Below are 9,592 nucleotides of genomic sequence, written 5' to 3'. Positions count from 1 at the left end.
ATGGCCATATTGAACGAAAATTAAAAAAGTTCTGGCTCTGGGAAGAAGGGGAGCAAAAAAGGAAAACACAAAAACAGAAAGACCCATGGTCGTTAAGGGGTTAACATATTTCACAGGAAAGCATTTTCACTTTCGTTTTTGAACGTTTTATTGTGAGCCTGTAAAAGTGGCTTAATACCTCTGACCACGTTGTTGACAGCAGTGACCTGGGGGTCAGAAATGCTTCCAGTGGCGATCCCCATGCTGTCCCCATGTCATTTGAGCACTGTCACTATCGTTTTGGGCACTTTTTAGGCTTTCTACAGACTGCCGGGGGAGCCGCCGCAAAAATGTTCGGGTCTCCCATAGACTAACATTGGGCTCGTTGCTTGGGTCGAGCACCCGAGTATCACAGTGAGCTCGGCCCGAGCTTCGAGCACCCGAGCATTTTAGTGCTCGCTCAACACTAGTTATCACTTAATTCTAAATGAACCAGTCACCAACCAGTATTTGAACAAGTACAGACACAGTAGTCTACTAAGTTATGAGGTGTGTGAATAGAATATAGTAACAAAGTAACATAGTTTTTAAGGTTGAAGGAAGACTAAGTCCATCTATTTGAACCCTTCAGCCTAATATGTTGATCTAGAGGAAGGCAAAAAACCCATGTGGCAAACACTAAGCTCCACATTGGGGAAAAAAATTCCTTCCTGACTCCATACGATAATCAGACTACTTCCCTGGATCAACGCCTTATCAAGGAATCTAGTATATATAACCTGTAATATTATTATTTTCAAGAAAGGCATCCATGCCCTTCTTAAGTGTTAGTAGTGAATCACTCATTACAACATCATGCAGCAGAGTTCCATAGTCTCACTGCTCTTAGAGTAATGAATTCGCGTCTGTGATTATGATTAAACCTTCTTTCCTCCAGACGTAGAAAGTGCCCCCTTGTACCTGTCTCTGGCCTCAGAGTAAAAAGATCAGTAGGAAGGTCTTTGTACTGTCCCCTCATATACTTGTACATAGTAATAAGATCACCCCTAAGCCTTCGTTTTTCCAAACTAAATAACCCCAAGTGTAATAACCTGTCTTGGTATTGCAGACGCCCCAGTCCTCTAATAACCTTGGTCGCTCTTCTCTACATCCGCTCTAGTTCAGTCTTTCTTATACACCGGAGACCAGAACTGTACACAGTATTCTAAGTGTGGTCGCACTTGTGACTTGTATAGAGGTAAAATTATGTTCTCCTCATGAGCATCTATGCATCTTTTAATTCATCCCATTATTTTATTTGCCTTTGCTGCAGCTGCCTGACACTGGCCACCAAACGTGAGCTTGTCGTCCACCAATACACCCAGGTCTTTTTCAGTGACAGTTTTGCCCAGTGTGTTACAATTAAGCATATAATTATACATTTCATTTCCTCTGCCCAAGTGCATTATCTTACATTTATCCTCATTAAAGCTCATTTGCCATTTATCCGCTCAAGCTTCTAGTTTACATAGATCCTCCTGTAATATAAAATTGTCCTCCTCTGTATTGATTACCCTGCAGAGTTTAGTGTCATCTGAAAATATTGAAATACTACTCTGTATTCCCCTACATGGTCATTAATAAGTATGTTAAAAAGAAGCAGGCCCAATACTGACCCCTGTGGTACCCCACTGTTAACTGTAACCCAGTCTGAGTGTGTTCCATTATTAACCACTAGTGATGAGCGAGTACTAAAATGCTTGGGTGCTCGATGCTCGGGTCGAGCAAATTGGAATACTCGGGTGCTTAACCCGATCAACGAGCCCAATGTAAGTCTATGGAAAACGAGCATTTGTCAGGCGGCTCCCCCCGGGGGTCTGCTGAAGACATAAAAATTGCCCAAATCGATGGGAACAGTGCTCAAATGACATGGGAACAGCATGGGAAAGACCCCTCGAAGACTCCCAGGTCCCTTCTGTCAACAACGTTGTCAGAGTATTACGCCACTTTTACGAACTTTTACGGACTCACAATAAAACATAAAAAACAAAAACAAAATGGATTTTCCTGGGAAATACAGTTAGGTCCATATATGTTTGGACAGAGATAACATTTTTCTAATTTTGGTTGTAGACTTTACCGCAATTAATTTTAAACAAAACAATTCAGATGCAGTTGAACTTCAGACTTTCAGTTTCATTTGAGGGTATCCACATTAAAATTGGATGAAGGGTTTAGGAGTTTCAGCTCCTTAACATGTGCCACCCTGTTTTTAAAGGGACCAAAAGTAATTGGACAAGTGACTCCAAGGCTATTTCATGGACAGATGTGGGCAATCCCTTCGTTATGTCATTCTCAATTAAGCAGATAAAAGGCCTGCAGTTGATTTGAGGTGTGGTGCTTGCATTTGGTAGGTTTTGCTGTGAAGTAAACATGCGGTCAAAGGAGCTCTCCATGCAGGTGAAACAAGCCATCCTTAAGCTACAAAAACAGAAAAAAAACATCCGAGAAATTGCTACAATATTAGGAGTGGCAAAATCTACAATTTGGTACATCCTGAGAAAGAAAGAAAGCACTGGTGAACTCATCAATGCAAAAAGACCTGGGCACTCACAGAAGACAATAGTGGTGGATGATCGCAGAATAATCTCCATGGTGAAGAGAAACCCCTTCACAACAGCCAACCAAGTGAACAACACTCCCCAGGAGGTAGGCGTATCAATATCCAAATCTACCATAAAGAGAAGACTGCATGAAAGTAAATACAGAGGGTTCACTGTACAGTGCAAACCACTCATAAGCATCAAGAATAAAAAGGCTAGACTGGACTCTGCAAAAAAACATTTAAAAATGCCTGCACAGTTCTGGAAGAACATTCTTTGGACAGATGAAACCAAGATCAACCTCTACCAGAATGATGGAAAGAGAAAAGTATGGTGAAGGCGTGGTACAGCACATGATCCAAAGCATACCACATCATCTGTAAAACACGGCGGAGGCAGTGTGATGGCTTGGGCATGCATGGCTGCCTGTGGCACTGGGTCACTAGTGATTATTGATGATGTGACACAGGATAGAAGCAGCCAAATTAATTCTGATGTAATCAGAGCCATACTGTGTGCTCAGATCCAGCCAAATGCAGCCAAACTGATTGGTCGTCATTTCATACTACAGATGGACAATGACCCAAAACATAAAGCCAAAGCAACCCAGGAGTTTATTAAAGCAAAGAAGTGGAATATTCTTGAATGGTCAAGTCAGTCACCTGATCTCAACCCAATTGAGCATGCATTTCACTTGTTAAAGACTAAACTTCAGACAGAAAGGCCCACAAACAAACAGCAACTGAAAACCACCACATCAAAGGACTGACAGAGCATCAAAAAGGAGGAAACACAGCGTCTGGTGATGTTCATGAGTTCAAGACTTCAGGCAGTCATTGCCAGCAAAGTGTTTTCAACCAAGTACTAGAAATGAACATTTTATTTTCAATTATTTAATCTGTCCAATTACTTTTGGTCCCTTTAAAAACAGGGTGGCACAAGTTAAGGAGCTGAAACTCCTAAACCCTTCATACAATTTTAATGTGGATACCCTCAAATGAAAGCTGAAAGTCTGAACTTCAACTGCATCTGAATTGTTTTGTTTAAAATTGATTGTGGTCATGTCTAGAACCAAAATTAGAAAAATGTTGTCTCTGTCCAAATATATATGGACCTAACTGTATGTTAAGGAACATCCATTCCAGGGTAATGACTAGAGATGTGCGTTGTTCTACTCGAACTGTTCGCCAATCTCAAATTCGAGCTGTTTTGGGCGGTGTTCGAGCCGTTCGGCGAACACGAACGATTTGAGAAAAATTCGGCTGTTCGAGGTTATGTTCGATAACTGTTCGTGCACCAAAATCATAACTGGATTTTTTCTTAGCAATGATGAAAATTAATGTTAATACGCAATTTGAGTGTACAGCGGGGTGGGGGGAGGGGCAGGGGATGGATCTATGCAGGAATAATGAAGATCTCCATTTTTTTTTCTCTTTCCCGCATTTGCAGTAGGGAGGTGCAGTCTGTCAGCCTATCAGCAGCGCACACACGGAGCGAACTGCTGTTTTTCACACAAACAAGGGCATGTGTCATTGGCAGTGTATGTCACATGTCCTTGCCCAATAAGACCAAGCCATTTTCCCCGTCGCCACCATTTTCTCACTGCTGCAGCTGCGTGTTAGACGGCACCGCTGTTGCTGTGTGCACTATACCTTGTTAATTTCAAGCCAATTTTCGCACAAATCTACAGATAGCTTGTGAGTAGGGAATAGCTGTGATTGCAGTCCTTTTAAGGACTAGGTTACAGCATTTCCTACGACTTTTATCAGACAGGTCTGTGCTCTTAAATAGATAGATTGTGGGAGTAAAGACTAATTGTAATTGCAGTCCTTTTCAGGACTAGGTTACATCAGTTCCTATCAGTTTTTGCCAGGCAGGTCTGTGCCAGTGCTGTGCAAGTTTTTTTCACAGCATTTGGCTGAATCTAGCAAAGCTATTCCTTTTTGGCCTATTGCAGAGTGTGTTAGTCAGTGGAGTAGCCTATCTGTGTTGCAAGATATACCACCTGTGTATAGAATACCAATTTTTTTACTGCACCTAGTGAAGTAAAATCTTTTGGGCATAGCATCATTCTATTAGTCCATCTATACTGACCTCCATCAGGTTGCAAATTGAATATAATTTTTTTCTGCATCTAGCTCTGAAAAAATATTTGGCCTTTTAGCAGTGTGTGGGACTTGTTATATTAGTCCATCTATACTGACCTCCATCAGGTTGCAAACTGAATATAATTTTTTTCTGCATCTAGCTCTTAAAAAATATTTGGCCTTCTAGCAGTGTGTGGGACTTTCTCTATTAGTCCATCTATACTGACCTCCATCAGGTTGCAAATTAAAAATAATTTTTATCTGCATCTAGCTCTGAAAAAATATTTGGCCTTCTAGCAGTGTGTGGGACTTTCTCTATTAGTCCATCTATATTGACCTCCATCAGGTTGCAAATTGAAAATAATTTTTATCTGCATCTACCTCTGAAAAAATATTTGGGCTTCTAGCTGTGTGTGGGACTTGTTCTATTAGTCCATCTATACTGACCTCCATCAGGTTGCAAACTGAATATAATTTTTTTCTGCATCTAGCTCTGAAAAAATATTTGGCCTTCTAGTAGTGTGTGGGACTTTCTCTATTAGTCCATCTATACAGACCTCCATCAGGTTGCAAATTAAAAATAATTTTTATCTGCATCTACCTCTGAAAAATTATTTGGGCTTCTAGCTGTGTGTGGGACTTTTTCTATTAGTCCATCTATACTGACCTCCATCAGGTTGCAAACTGAATATAATTTTTTTCTGCATCTATCTCTGAAAAAATATTTGGCCTTCTAGCAGTGTGTGGGACTTTTTCTATTAGTCCATCTATACTGACCTCCATCAGGTTGCAAATTAAAAATATTTTTTTTTCTGCATCTACCTCTGAAAAAATATTGGGCTTCTAGCTGTGTGTGGGACTTGTTCTATTAATCCATCTATACAGACCTCCATCAGGTTGCAAACTGAATATTATTTTTTTCTGCATCTACCTCTGAAAAAATATTTGGGCTTCTAGCTGTGTGTGGGACGTTTTCTATTAGTCCATCTATACTGACCTCCATCAGGTTGCAAACTGAATATAATTTTTTTCTGCATCTAGCTCTGAAAAAATATTTGGCCTTCTAGCAGTGTGTGGGACTTGTTCTATTAGTCCACCTATACTGACCTCCATCAGATTGCAAATTCAAAATATTTTTTGTCTGCATCTAGCTCTGAAAAAATATTTGGCCTTCTAGCAGTGTGTGGGACTTTCTCTATTAGTCCATCTATACTGACCTCCATCAGGTTGCAAATTGAAAATAATTTTTATCTGCATCTACCTCAGAAAAAATATTTGGGCCTCTAGCTGTGTGTGGGACTTGTTCTATTAGTCCATCTATACTGACCTCCATCAGGTTGCAAACTGAATATAATTTTTTTCTGCATCTAGCTCTGAAAAAATTTTTGGCCTTCTAGCAGTGTGTGGGACTTTCTCTATTAGTCCATCTATACTGACCTCCATCAGGTTGCAAATTAAAAATAATTTTTATCTGCATCTAGCTCTGAAAAAATATTTGGCCTTCTAGCAGTGTGTGGGACTTTCTCTATTAGTCCATCTATACTGACCTCCATCAGGTTGCAAATTTAAAATAATTTTTATCTGCATCTACCTCTGAAAAAATATTTGGGCTTCTAGCTGTGTGTGGGTCTTGTTCTATTAGTCCATCTATACTGACCTCCATCAGGTTGCAAACTGAATATAATTTTTTTCTGCATCTAGCTCTGAAAAAATATTTGGCCTTCTAGTAGTGTGTGGGACTTTCTCTATTAGTCCATCTATACTGACCTCCATCAGGTTGCAAATTAAAAATAATTTTTATCTTCATCTACCTCTGAAAAAATATTTGGGCTTCTAGCTGTGTGTGGGACTTGTTCTATTAGTCCATCTATACTGACCTCCATCAGGTTGCAAACTGAATATAATTTTTTTCTGCATCTAGCTCTGAAAAAATATTTGGCCTTCTAGCAGTGTGTGGGACTTGTTCTATTAGTCCACCTATACTGACCTCCATCAGGTTGCAAATTCAAAATAATTTTTTGTCTGCATCTAGCTCTGAAAAAATATTTGGCATTCTAGCAGTGTGTGGGACTTTCTCTATTAGTCCATCTATACTGACCTCCATCAGGTTGCAAACTGAATATATTTTTTTTCTGCATCTACCTCTGAAAAAATATTTGGGCTTCTAGCTGTGTGTGGGACTTGTTCTATTAGTCCATCTATACTGACCTCCATCAGGTTGCAAATCGAATATAATTTTTTTCTCCATCTAACCCAGCCAATAGTTTTGGCCTAATACCACAGTTTGGCCACTCAGCTCTGCTCGGTTCCCATCCATTGTTTTTTTGTGCAAACAACTCCAGAGTTGTGAATTAGTTAACCACCAAAATGAGTGGAAAAAGGCCTGCTGCTGGTGGAAAGGGGAATAGGCGTGTTGGGAAGGGGAAAAAAGGTTGTGTCCGTGGGGTAGGTGTTAAAGCAACAGTAACATCTGCAGAAGAAAGACCATCTTCCAGCCAAACTAAAATGTCTACTTCTTTTAGCGGACAATGTGATAAGATCCCTTTCTTACGGCCACGCCAATCGCTACAAATTCCAGATGAGGCACAAAAACAGCAGGTGCTTCAACGGATGTCAAGTGCTCCTTTAAGTGGGCTCTCCTCCACATCAACTTCAACATCACAAATACTCCAGTCCTCAAAGGTGTCACCCCAATCGCACTTGCTTCCTCATAGCTCCCAAATCTCCAGCTGCCCGTCTGAGTATGAGGTAGAACAGATGGTTGAGTCTGCAGAGCTGTTTACTCATACTATAGCCTGGGAATCAGAGGTCGACTCCAGCGCTTCTGTGAATCCAGACGAGGAAATGATCTGCACTGATGCCCAGAATCTTTATGAGTCGGATCCAGGGCCAGACGCAGAAGGTTCTGACCATAATGTAGACCCTCATTCCCAAACTGTAACTCCTGTTGGTGGAGACAATGAGGAAGACGATGATGAGACTCAAATACCTGATTGGAGCGACAACTTTAGTTTTTTGTCAGGGCAGGAACAGGTTGGCTCTGAGGACGACGGGTGTGATAATGCACAGGGTGATGATGATGAGGTTGGAGATCCCACTTACTGTCAACCCACAGTCAGCCAAGAGATGAGGTCAGCAGAGGAGGTGGAGGAAGATGCTAGTGACGACGAGGTCAGGTTGCGCCTTCCTGGACAGAGACGTAGTACTGGAAGCACGTCAACAACTGCATCCTCAAACACAACTCTGCCTCTCACCACAAGTCGTGGTGGCTCTTCAGGTCGCATGGGTGCTAAGCCTTGCATAGCCTGGGCATTTTTTCAGATCGATAAAGATGACCCAACTCGTATTATCTGTAACATTTGTCAGCAAAAGCTAAGTAGAGGCCAAAAAATACATAGTTTGAGTACTTCATGCATGAACCGGCACATGGACATGAAGCATAAGTTGCAGTGGGAAGCTCAGTGTGCTACAATCCGGGGAAACCACCGTCTGCCATATCTTGTGCATCCGCGGCCTCTTCATCCTCTGTGACTGGGGGGACAGCAGTCACACCTGTTTTGGGGCGCAGACCTGCCACCTCTTTACCCGCAACAGCCAGCGTGATTGGCAGGTCATCATTTTCTTTGGAGGTGGTAACACCAGCTGGTGTTGAGCGCTGTCCGACATCGATAGCACCACCTTTGGATCAAGGCAACCTAACATGTCCGCCTGCATCTTCCTCACAGACCGGCAGTTTGCCGGGGACACCCTTATCAACCCCGTCTAAGCACAATAGCCAGCCCTCGGTCCCTCAGATGTGGACAAGTAAAAGACCATTTCCTCCTAGCCATGAGAAAGCTAAGAGGTTGAATTTCACCATCTGCAAGCTCTTGGCTACAGAAATGCTGCCTTTCCGCCTGGTGGACACACAGGATTTTCGAGACCTTATGTCCGTCGCAGTGCCCCAGTACCAGATGCCCAGTCGGCACTACTTCTCAAAGAAAGGTGTGCCTGCGCTCCACCAGCATGTCGCACACAACATCACCGCTTCTTTGAGAAACTCTGTGTGTGACAGGGTGCATTTCACCACAGACACTTGAACGAGTAGGTATGGACAGGGGCGTTACATGTCGCTGACTGGGCACTGGGTAACTATGGTGACAGCAGGACAAGGGGCTGCTGTCCAAGTCTTGCCGTCCCCACGAGTTGTGCGTCAATCCTCTTTATGTCAAAGTTCCTCCACTGCTTCTGCCTCCTCAACCTCCTCTCGGTCTTCCACCTGCACCCAAAGCCTGTCTGGTCATGCCACAAGCTTTCTAACTGCGCAGAAGGGATCCTGCACACCTCCTTACTATGCTGGCAATAGGGCTCAACGTCATCAGGCGCTTTTACTTTGAAATGTCTGGGAAATGTGAGTCACACAGCTGAGGAGTTGTGGTCAGCTCTGGAGAACCAATTTCATGAATGGTTGTCTCCACTGGACCTGAAACCAGGGAAGGCCGTGTGCGACAATGCTGCAAACCTGGGTGCGGCCCTTCGCCGGGGCAATGTCACACACGTGCCTTGTATGGCTCACGTGTTGAACCTGGTTGTCCAGCAATTTTTAGCCCACTATCCCAGACTAGATGGCCTTCTGCAGAGGGCACGGTCGCTGTGTGCTCACTTCCGCCATTCACATCCCGCAGCTCAGCGACTTACATCTCTACAGAAGTCGTTGGGCCTGCCACTTCACCGGCTAAAATGCGATGTGCCTACCCGGTGGAATTCAACTCTGCACATGTTGCAGCGACTGTGGCAGCACCGACAAGCCCTGGTGCAATACGTTCTGACGTATTGCCTGGGCCAACGAGATCCAGAGGTGGGGCAAATCACGCTGGAGTAGTGGTCTCAGATCAGGGACCTATGCACCCTTCTGCACAGTTTTGAAATGGCGACGAAGATGTTTAGTGCTGACGATGCCATTAT

Source organism: Phyllobates terribilis, unplaced genomic scaffold (genome assembly GCF_046119375.1).
Source record: "Phyllobates terribilis strain yellow unplaced genomic scaffold, ASM4611937v1 Scaffold_1__5_contigs__length_1240528914, whole genome shotgun sequence".
NCBI classification, from domain to species: Eukaryota; Metazoa; Chordata; class Amphibia; order Anura; family Dendrobatidae; genus Phyllobates; species Phyllobates terribilis.
This window is presented reverse-complemented; position numbering follows the sequence as displayed.